The sequence below is a fragment of the Pararge aegeria genome, chromosome 9 (genome assembly GCF_905163445.1).
Source record: "Pararge aegeria chromosome 9, ilParAegt1.1, whole genome shotgun sequence".
NCBI classification, from domain to species: Eukaryota; Metazoa; Arthropoda; class Insecta; order Lepidoptera; family Nymphalidae; genus Pararge; species Pararge aegeria.
Genome location: NC_053188.1, coordinates 16690528 through 16702502, shown reverse-complemented (window position 1 = coordinate 16702502; position 11975 = coordinate 16690528). Strand labels below are relative to the sequence as shown.

At 34.6% G+C, this 11975-nt stretch overlaps 1 protein-coding gene across 1 annotated transcript in view; it reads left to right on the top strand.

Moving 5' to 3' along the window:
* Positions 1–6659: 6659 nt before the first annotated feature.
* The window catches only part of LOC120626385 (acid sphingomyelinase-like phosphodiesterase 3a), a 101720-nt gene continuing 96404 nt past the window's right edge, over positions 6660–11975 (top strand). Inside the window, exon 1 of the mRNA XM_039893895.1 lies at positions 6660–6698. The gene's annotated coding sequence lies outside the window, so the exon portion shown is untranslated. The remainder of the gene's footprint in view (positions 6699–11975) is intronic.

The window sequence follows — 11975 nt, the reverse complement described above, 5'->3', positions numbered from 1 at the left end:
AAAGGATTTTCCGATTCATTCATTTTTCGGATCTTGTATTCTGTCGAGCGTAGGTACTGAAAAACATGACGTTTTCGTGTCAATGCACGCTTTATTTGGGTAGTAATACTGGACACGAACTGCATTTTGTAATGTAAACTTTGTAGCCCTCTTCGTAGCCTCAAACCCTTCAGGGTCTGTCGTTTTAAGAGAAGGGTTTATCAAGATTAGAAAGACCGTTTGTAAAATAATTTTTTTATTATTTTAGTACATAAACTTTTAAAACGTCTAATCTATCTACTTGTAAAGAATCTACCATCGGTTCGATATAGATTTTCCACGAAGAAGCAGAAAGATCTTGTCAATTCACATTGTTGGTTTAGCGGTTAATATGTCTACGAGCACATCCAACCCAGGGCGGGCTCGATTTCGGGATCACGCCAAAATAGTTTTTGAGTCTTCCTTTTAAACATTATCGGTGCCAGTTCGGAGTTAGAAAAATGGTACTGCCCAGTCCCGTGCCAAACATTAAACGATAAGTCCCGGTTTTAATAATCACTTCCGTCAACCTCTCCCATCACAGAGGAAGCCTGAACCCAGAAATTATGGAACAATATAAGACTGGGGATAAAATTGTATAAAGAGGTGACAATTTCACGCGTACTTACGATATAAATGTCGTATAGGATTTAAATCCATGGTGCCATTACCCTTACTCAATATTGTGAGAGCAATCCCATAACTAGCGATATCCGCAATCCGATGGATTGAACTTTACAATTCGCAGTAATCAATCTGACGTGAACCGCGTTTGTAAGAAGTTTATTTATACTGCATCCATTGTTTGCGAGAAATCAGCTTGAAATATTGCGTGGTTAAATATTGTGGCCATAGAATTAAGAACATACTTACAGAACTCTCATTCAGCCGATATTGCATGAAGCACATTGTGTCCAAAAATAGTGAAAACGCCTCGCGCACTCCTCACTTTAAACCCACGAATTTGATATATGATAATTTTCAAAGCATTAGAGATATTATAATGACTGTCAACTGTTTAATGGTATAAAGTAACTTACCGCCTATTTCAGAAACATTACTAAAGTGGAGTTGTTTTTGTTGCTTTAATATTAGGTGTGCATACGGTTTCTATATGTTCTTAATTCTGTGACTGAGTCATCAGTAATGCTACAAAGAACTTAATTGCTAAGAATTTAAAGTTTATAGTCGCGCGTGATAACGTGACGTGTAGGTATTCCGCTACATACCTGAAACCTACCTAACAAATAAGTAATTCCGAGGGTAGTCATAATAAAAAAGGTTTCTGGATCATTCGTTTTGTTTACGATTTCCTTGTAAAGAACGTTTTAGGCCTTCAATACAAGCAACTGAGTCTGAGTCGAGAAATGAAGCAACTTTCAAGTGAAACAAGTGTTCAGGTTGTCAACCAGGCATTATCATTTATACAATTTTCCGTTCACCATTAAATCAAGTGATATTTAATTGCTTAAAGCACATTTAATTCTCAATTTATTATTTTCATTAAATTATTAGAGGTACGTGCCATCTCGGTTAGCCCGAAAGGGAATCCGAAGTCATAACTACTCTAACCAGATATCTTCTCTCTCCTAGCTTCCTAGGTTGCTCCTTTGTGGCAAAGGTCAGACAAAATACATCTCATTCAGCTACCTATCTTAAAAATAGAATAATGTAATACTCGTATAACTTCACTCTAAATATAATTTACTTTGCTTAGTCATATTACAATACTCCGTATTACAGCGGAAAGGATTCATGCTTTTATAAAGCAGACAAAACGATCCAACAATTAAGTACTTAACGTTAATTAAATAGAGTTTATTAACAGGAACAATAGTCACTGTTTACGTTACAAAGTCGTTAAAGGGAATATTGTCTTAGCGATTCGTGTTGAATGAAACTCTTACTTCCTAAAACTCGTAGTAAGTTAATTAAAATATAACAATTAGAAAATTCACAAATTCAAAAGAGCTTGTAACAACATAATTATTTGTACTTGTTTAGAATTTACTTTCAGTTTACTTATTTTCTTAAAAGTGCTCTTTTCATCATCATCATTATTACATTAACCCATTGCCGGCACTCTATAGAGCACGGGTCTCCTCCAACAATGAGAAGGGGGTAAGGCCATAATGCATCATACTGACCCAGTGCGGATTGGTGTACTCCACACACCTTTGAGAACATTATGTAAAACTCTCAAGCATGCAGGTTTCTCACGATGTTTTCCTTCACCGTTGAAGTAAGTGATATTTTAATTACTTAAAACGCACATAACTAAGAAACATTAGATGGGATTCAAACTCGCCCGTCCCGAAAGTGAAGTCGAGCTCGTACCGAATGCGCTTTCACCGCTACCAAGCTCTTTTAAAAGCTTCTATTTTTTACTTTCAAGTGCAATACAGTTACTGTATTTTTTATAGTTCAAAAGCCATGCTATATTATAAATGCGAAAATGTGTCAATTTTGGAAATTTTCATCATCATCTTCATCAGCATCACTGGAACAGCACCAGGAAAATGCTGTGGGGAAAAGCTGCAGATATTGAAAGTATATTTATACTACAGAAAAGAGCCGTACGATCAAAATATAAACTTGGATCACGAAAATTTAAACAAATAGGTATTCTTATATTACTCTTTATAAACAAAAAACTGAAATTAACAATCTACTTACCAGAAACGGACATAAATTAGTGATATCTGCATACGTCTGCGAAAGGTGCAGAACTCCTTTGTGGGGTTGAGTATACGCTTTTACAACATGATTCCTAAGGAAATTCTTGACCTACCAATGCATAAATTAAAAAAAAAGTGTAAAAACGCATCTAGTACAGCGAGGTTACTATACATTTGATGAATTCCTCAATGACAAGGTAGATTGGAAGCAGCCCGCCTCGCTCTCATTTCCCGCAAGATAGCAAAATGATTGTAAATGTTGATGTTGGAAAAGAGCAACTACTGAGTTTCTTGCCGGCTCTTCTCGGTAAAATCTGCTTTCCGAACCGGTGGTAGAGTCACTACAAACATACATACTTGACGTTTCAAAAGTGCTTATAAAGTAGGCCTACTTGAAATAAATGAATATGAATTTGAATTTGAACCGATTGTAGTCCACTGCTGCACTTTTGTAGGGAGTTCCATAATCCACGGCCCACTCGAGCGATTCTTTTGTAAATTTTATTCGGCTCAATGGATATACTAATCTTTGTGAAATTTGGCACGCACATAACATGTATGTTATAGATGAACATAGTTTACCTTAATATGATGTAATAATTGCGGAGCAAGGATGAGCCCTTAGAGGCCTCAGTAATAAGGGACCAATATATTTCCTATAATATATTGTCTCAATGCTATCTAGAAAATTTCGGCATTTAATGCGAGATCAAAGCCGTGGAACTTCCGTATTTCTTCGCTATACTGTGATAATGTGTGATTTGACGGCGGATTGGCGAAGTAGGCAGCGACCCGCTTTCTGAGTCCGATGCCCTGGGTTCGATTCCCACAACTAGAAAATATGTGTGTGTGATGAACATGATTGTTTTTCAGTGTCTGGGTGTTTATATATTTTAAGTATTTGTGTATATTATTTAGAAAAATATTCACCGGTCATTATAGTACCCGAAACTCAAGGTACGCTTGCATTAGTCTGGCGATGTGGGTATTGTCGTAGTATATTTATTTTATTTATTTAAGAAAGTGTATTAATTACAAGAAATACAAAAGCTTAAAAAATGTCTATGGCATATCAACTAAATAACGGTTCATTTACCAATTTTCAGTAGAGCTTTTGGTGGCAAAACTCGTCCGGGGAAGTACTGCTGCCATGCTACTTCCTAGCGCGAAGCAGCATTTCTCTGTTTCAGCTAAACCAGTGTAGTTTCCAGTGTAATTATAGTCACATGATGGTTAACATCTACGCTTCAGGTTGTCAGACACAGGTGGTTGAGAAAACAAAACGTGTAAATAAAATTAAGTACTTAGTATAGTTTAGCAGCAGATACTATTCTGGTATGTACGATGGTCATGCAGTTTACGTGAGACACCGGATTTCGTGACACATCGGATTACCATACGCTTTGATTGAAAGCGTTAGACTCAGAGTTAGTTATTCACTGGATATATTTAGAGTGGTATGACGTCGCTCATAATCCTCTCGTTACCGGATTACATAAATAAATCGATTCCGGCCGTGACTGCACATACGTAATACAGCGGAAGCAAAATGGCTTACAAAATGAGTTACTCTTATAATTGTACAATAATAGCGAAGAAGCGGTGATAGCCTAGTGTGTAAGGCTTCGGTTTTCATTTCGTGGAGATCGAGTCGAGCCCCGGAACGCACTACTGACTTTGAGGAGTTATGGGCGTTTTAAGTTTAATTAATTTAAATATCACCTGCTTTAAACGATAAAGGGAAACATCATTAGGAAACAAATGTAATATACTAGACTACATAAAATAAGTAATTCATTTAAGGGAAATTGTATACAATTTTACAATAAACTACCAGTTGATATCTTGGAGATGTATCTGAAAAAGTTAAAAGTTTGTATTGTACGTAAGCTTATAGAATAGTTCTATTATAGTATTAAGGACTACCTCAACGATAAAAATGTTTGGGTGTAAATTATTGCTCTAACCAAGTTGCTTCTTTAATAGTTTTAAATGACAATGTGAGATGGTGATAGCAAAAAATAACAACCGGCTAGGTTTGTTGTGGGCTTCTTCTTAGACCAGGGCGTGTTTGGAACCCTCGTAGCCTTAGTTTTAAGTTGACGAATTTAGTTACCGCCATCAATTAACTTCTGTATCATATTTAAAAGTGCCATCTATGTGCCTATTTGAATTAAGAAATATTTGACTTTAACTTTGACTCTCCATAATGTATTTAACGCTGTGTGAAGTTTACCAATCCGCAATTGGCCAGGATATAGGGAATTCGAGTATTGGATTGGATTCACCACGCTGCTGCAAAATGGGATGGTGGGCTTCTATTCATAATTAATATCATATTTATACTAATTGAAAAACACACGCTTGCTGCGGCACCTTGGTTGGTAACACAAAATACCTGGCTCCAGCCTGATATTATAATATTTATTCGTAGAAAAATTCTATTTGGCTATTAAATTAATTTTATTGGGCCAATCAAGATTATAGAGCCCGGACCGTCGTCATTCGTAGTTGAATATGGTTGCGAGACCATCTAGTACATTGTTAATAAGTTTGTGAAAATCACGTAGCTATAGTCGTAGGGCACTCGTTAATATTACTTTTGGAGCCCACAATATGGAATTGTCAAAATTAAATGCACTATATATTTTACGGCTGATTGGCGCAGTGGGCAGTGACCTTGCTTTCTGAGTCCAAGGCCGTGGGTTCGATTCCCACAACTGGAAAATGTTTCTATGATGAACATGAATGTTTTTCAGTGTCTCGTTTTTATATCTGTATTTTATAAGTATTAATGTATATTATACTTAAAATTATTCATCACTCATCTTAGTATCCACCTACGCTTACTTTGGGGCTATATGACGATGTGTGTATCGTCGTAGTATATATTTTTTTATTTTTTTTCTATATGTTTCCTATGCTATAGTATTTGTCTTTAAGTTAAAAAATTATAAAACCAGCGTTGGACATTACAACTATCTTGCATGGTCTTCATGGTTTCCTATGACATGTTTCCAGTGTTCTTTTTTTAAATTTTATAAATTTAAAATGCATATAGAAATTTTCGGAACCGGCAGGATTTGAACCTGTGACTCTCTGGCAATCGCAGCCTGAGCGCTTTCTCAAATTCATCGAAACTGCAACGTTTTCTACTAGATGACACTACAGTCGCTATAAAACTGATGTGAAAGGCATATACTTATTTTGGCATCGACGGTAGGAGAGCCGTAGCTTATCAACCACCTCTTTTCAAAGGATTCTCGAGTTCTTCAGTCACATTGCCAGAACCGATGGAGACAATCTTGAAAAGATAGTTGTCTCTGGCAAAGTGGAAGGAAAGAGACCTCGAGAAGGTAGCCTTATGAGGTGCAAGTAGATTTACATATTGCTAAAAGCCAAGTCAAATGGCGCGACATCGTCCGAAAGGTTGTAAGTGAAAAGGACCCTCAGCAATGAGAAACACTACGTATAGAGAGAGAGAGAGACCTTAGTTGTGCACCTCTTTGATCCATGCCTGTCTCATTCTTCTGCAGTCTCTACGTACAAAACTATCTCGATTAACCGTTGAATGACTCTTAACTTACATGCTTATGGCTTTATAGTCAGTAACATAACTTAACCTAAACTCTTTTCCTCAAATCCAAGCTTACAATGCGTACATAATGCGTTAGATGAATGTACCTACACTCAAGGCTAAGCGCCGTTAGTGTAATTTGCAACATAAATTCATCACACGATCCTTGAACAAATTACAAAGCCCATAAGCACAACGACAGTTGTCAGAAGTTGGAGAAAAAAGTGATAATACAAGTGTTGCCATTTACCACTCGTGTGGGGGGAACTTCCTTACCTGTCATTCGTCGCCCGACCGTCGTGGCGAGCGGACGAGTCTCCCGCTGTGAAGTTGCTCAGTGTGTTCGGTTTTCGCGAGTGCGTGAGCGTGTCGTGATAATCGTGATTTATGTACTGACTTGGTGAACTCGACTCGGAATACAAAACGTGAGAATTTCATGCTAATATCTTTTTTGTTTCGTATTTCTTTTGGAATGATTTGTTGTTTTATTTGTGAGTTAGGATTTCGTAAATCTTTGTTCTATATAACGGGTTTGAAGGACTTTTTGTAACGTAAAAGTATAACCTTAGTGTTCCTTCCTTAGTATAATGTTTTGATGGTGGTGGTTTACTGATTAAAGAAAAAGGTATGTATTAACTTTCAAATATTATTTATAAACTTTGTTTTATTACTTTTAGGTACTTTTCTATTATAAAGTTTGATGGTTTAGTTACTTTTTTAAGCTTTGCATACACATGAAATTAATTTTATAGGAAATTCGAAAACTATATGAGGATTTATTTTAGAAAAATGTGTATTATTATAACAATTTATAATAATACACATTTTCACATTGCTTCGCTTTTTGGAATTATTTATGGCCAAGCGAGCTTAGGGTTTGCAAATTTAATTAAAAGGGTTAACATAGCTAGAATATTAAATTCAACAAGATTATCTTGTGATAACAAAGCCAAATTGAAATTCATGAGGCTTTTATATTATTTTTACCTACTTGTGCTGCAAACTAAATGGCAACGGCTTTGGACTGATGATTTAAGCATTATAGAAGATGGCTTTGGTTTTATACATAATATGTACACCCCATTAGCTTAATAAAATCGTTAAAGTAAGATATGTCAATTTAATGTATGGGATTAACTAAATAATTTTAGGTAGGTTTTAATGACGAAATGAAACTATGAAATAATAAGAATTTAAATCGGTTTTTCTGCGAAATATCTTTGAAGAACGTTTGAGCGTAGAGGGGTCTACATGCATTGCGTAGAAGATACGACTTTCCTACGACGTAACTCCTTAAAATTAAACGACATATCCGGTCTACGCGAGGTTTAAGTAATTTGCATTTCTTACTTTTAACTAATCGTATTCTTAAAATTTACAAATAACATAAAGATTTAAATCGGTTTTTCTGTGATTTTTTTTTAACGAATGTATGAGCGTAGAGGGCTCTACATAAATTGCGTATAAAATACGACTTTGCTACGACGTAACACTTTATTACTAAACGACGCACCCGGTCTACGCGAGGTTTAAGTAATATGCATTTCTTACTTTTAATTAATCGTATTCTTTAAATATTCACATATTAAATATGGAATTCAGAAAATAAAAATTAAGCAGTATTTAAAATAGGTGCCGTTAGTTGTCCCTTCCAACGATTATTAAGGCATAAGTATGAATGTATTTTTCTAAAGAGAATTTATTATATATATCAACAATGAATATTTAAAATGATCTGTTTTTTTTAATTATCATTGTGGTCCGGCCTAGCCTACGATCTTTCCACTGTGTCAAGGTAACGATTAAGAAATATACTCATTGCATTTTTATTTTTTATTCGACTACGAGTTAACCTTTGACTTCAATCTTACTAGGTTTTAAGATAATGTAGTTTAAGATAAGTAGGTAGCGGGATCACCTGTTAGGAAACGTCATCGTCATGTCAACAATTGGTCGTCCACTGCTGGACAAACTTCTATTGTAGGAAGTTAGGAGAACTTTATTTAAATTTAATTAATACCCATAAACCGTTTCTTCGCGTCATCGTACCATCGTACCAATCATCGTCGTTGATTTTGATTTTATACTACGACAATACATTCATTGCCATTCAAACTAAGCGTAGCTTGGGGTACTAAGATGACTGATAAATATTTTTCTGAATAATATACATAATACTTATACTACGCCAGTCGGCCTTTATGAATTCCCAAATTGTTTATGCTGAAGACCCTTGAACATCAAGGGTCTTCAGCATAAACAACTTATCTGGTCATCAAAACTAGTATAAAAATATGTAAGCGCGTCTGTTTGTTTGTAATGTTAATATTACTAGATATCTTACTTCTATGGAAAGCGGTATAGGTACTAAGTATATATGGATCGTTTTAATTATTGAGGAGCTCTCCTAGTACTAAACTATTAGCTCCTTTGTTAAGATAAATAAGTATAGGAAAGTGGAAGAATTATGTGTTGGCTTTTGTTCGATTATTACAAGTACATTCATAATTAGATTAGTTCTTGTAATTGAATGTAACATTAACCAACTACAAGCTTTTTGGGAAAATAAAGCTTAATTTGCTAAATCCTGCAAAAAGCAGGAAAATCTGTGCGAAGTAATTTAGAATTTTTTCAATTTTTATACTCCACACCGAACAGAGATCTTCGGCAATGTACCCTCTACGCACGTTTAGTTGTTGCGCGCGGATATTTATTTTATTTTATTTTTATTTATGATATGATATGTTGACTTTACAAAGAATAATTCTTAACAACTATTCATTGTAAAGTAAACATCTCCTGAGATTCTCCTGCTTTTCCCGGAGTATAGCAAATTAAACTTAATTTTCATAATACGAGTATATCATGGAATTCCGTAAAGTAATGCCTGCTTCCGTCCAATACAACCATAAGTTTAAATTACTTAGCAACCATATTAAGGTAATCGAATTGCAAGTCCTGAAATCCTTATTATTGTGTTGTTGCAGTTGTCATCCGTTCGTAGTCTTCATTATCGGTTATACCAATTTTGTTAAAATACCTACTGTTTGCTAGTGCCTATGTTAACAATGAAAGAATCAGTTATTCGTTGAATCTTCACTAAATTGTAAGCACCTCTGCGGTATAACTAGTCAAAAAAAAGATCATAAATATTGGTTTATAATTGCCAGAGTAATCTCGTAACAAAAAAAAACAAAAAGTCGAATTGAGAACCTCCTCCGTTTTTTGAAGTCGGTATAGCCTTATAAGACCTTGAATATTACTAAAATTTCCTCCTGTCAGGAATCCTACAGGTTATAATATCCACAATTTCGGCGCCAAACAGATCATCAAAAAGAGTTTTAAGAGTTTAACTAAAAGTCTCTTTAATCTGCTCACTTTGAAAAGCAAATTTGGCCATCTTGTTAGCCATTTTGCGCTCCTTCCCGTCTTAAAGGATTTGTCGGTTCTCGCCCACTCGAACGTGAATTTACATTTTAAATTGATAAAACTAATGTAGGATTTAGCACTCCTAAAATAGCTTTATTCTATTTTGCATGCAGTGGAACGGTTAACAGAACTCGGCCACCATGCGAATGTTGAGATATATGTCTGGTGTGACAACATTAGATAAGATAAAGAATGTAACACGAGGGGAAGTTTTAAAGTACTAGGAACCAATTAATTCAAATAGCAACTTGATCAAGAAGAAGCGTGCAACAAACTTAGAAGAGTATTCCTTTTTTTGGGCAACCCCGTGGCCTAAGTGCAGTAGGCTTATAAGCGGGGGTTCTCAGGTTTATTCTCCAGCCAGGCCGGGCCGGAGATAGTTAAATTACCTCGCGACAAAACTATTTCTTCAAGCAATTTAAGCGTTTCAATGTCGTACCGGAACGCTAAGAAACTGTTTTTTTTTTTTAATTTGGTTCTCCAACAGCTTTAAATTTCAAAATTTGAACTGGCTTTTACAGTATGAAGTCAAGATGTAAACACCGCATGCAATAAACAGTGTAAATTAGCTTATAACTATCAAAACAAGATAAAAGTATATCCAGCGTAGGCAATGAATACAATTTAATTCAGGCCATCAAAACAATTTTAAAGATGTAGTATTTCTATTTTATGTTACCATAAAAGGCTGACATTAAAAAATAAATTTAAATACATACACATACACACATACATACATTAAAAAGTAAATTAAACGAATAAAATAATATGATTAAATACAAGCATAAAATAAAAAAATAGTAAAAATTAAAATACGACACTGATAAAAAACATTTCATGCATATAATGTTTATATCAAAAAATAAAGGGATTGATAAGGGTTATGCGTATAATATAAGTATCTAATCTAGACTAGCCTAACAGGCTAGATTACGTCATCACTTAAAATCTGATGAGATCACAGTCCGAGATTACAGCTAACTAGTAGTGGAATAAAAAATAGTTATCATCATTTCATGTCAGTTGGCTGATAACTAGGCACTATCGAAGTCAATAGCAGGCATTATTTTGTAGGTAGCCGTAATGTATCTACACGAACAAGATGTACGGTGTTATGTTCAAACAACTGTTAGCGGTTGGCCACCTGGCTGATACCTACGCTACGCCATAAACATGTTGTGATGTCACTGCATGATTCATTAATATAGACTTGCTTTAATAGTTCTATTTCCTTTTTAAAATTCAGAATTACTTATTTTATGTTTTTCTAAATAGAATAATAACTATATATATTGTGAAATAACTTACCGGAAACTAATATCGTAAAATATTATTATTAGTTCGTTTTGTTGTCAACATTGTAAACAGTACCTGAACCGTATAAAAAAAGAAGCATTACCTTTTCAAGGATTCATTCTATAATAAGTAATTATAGGGGAAACTCTGCTCGATTATATGAAAAATGTAATTAGTGAAAACTAGTAGTAACCCAACGTTCTTTCTACGTAAATTTTCTTTTCACTTCAATACCAGAGTGTGCTCAGCAAAAATTGGAAAGTTATTAAAACATTACAAGTGCAATTTGTTTCTTCATGTTTTCTTAATATCAACGAGACTTATTGTTACTAATTCATAAAACTTATTATAACTCAGCAACTTTTGAGTTTATCCCCCCCCCCCCTCCCCCCTGATTCTTCTCAGTAGAATCTGCTTGCCTCGAATCACTACAAACAGAGGTACTTGACGTTTTAAAAGTGCTTATATTAGGACTACCTAAAATAAAGGATTTATGATTTTATTATTCGTAACGAAATTCGTTACAAAAAGGAGCATAGAGGTAGTTTTGACTTTTTGAGACCTTCAGAGCCTTACAAATAAATGTAGCATAACTTGCTGTGCTGTGTTTGTCACACTTAAATTGCCAACAATTTTCTAATTTAAGAGTGTGAAAAAGATTCAGGCCCTAAAAATTAGTTGGATTTATTTCATTAAACCGCGTCCAATTAGCATTGCTAGATACAGATTTTTATGAATCGAAATAAATTTCAAACGAAAGCTAGCTTTTTCTAATATTATCCGATACCAGAAATATTACTTCATAAATAACACGTTACAAACATTCGTATATTGCTTCATGAAAACAAATATATCTCGGAAACATCGAACAATATCCGTATTTATGTGAACATGAATAGATATTGATGGAACCTTTTTATTAGCTTTTATTTTCATTTTGTATGCTAGGAGGCACTTACCACACTGCCAGCAAAAAC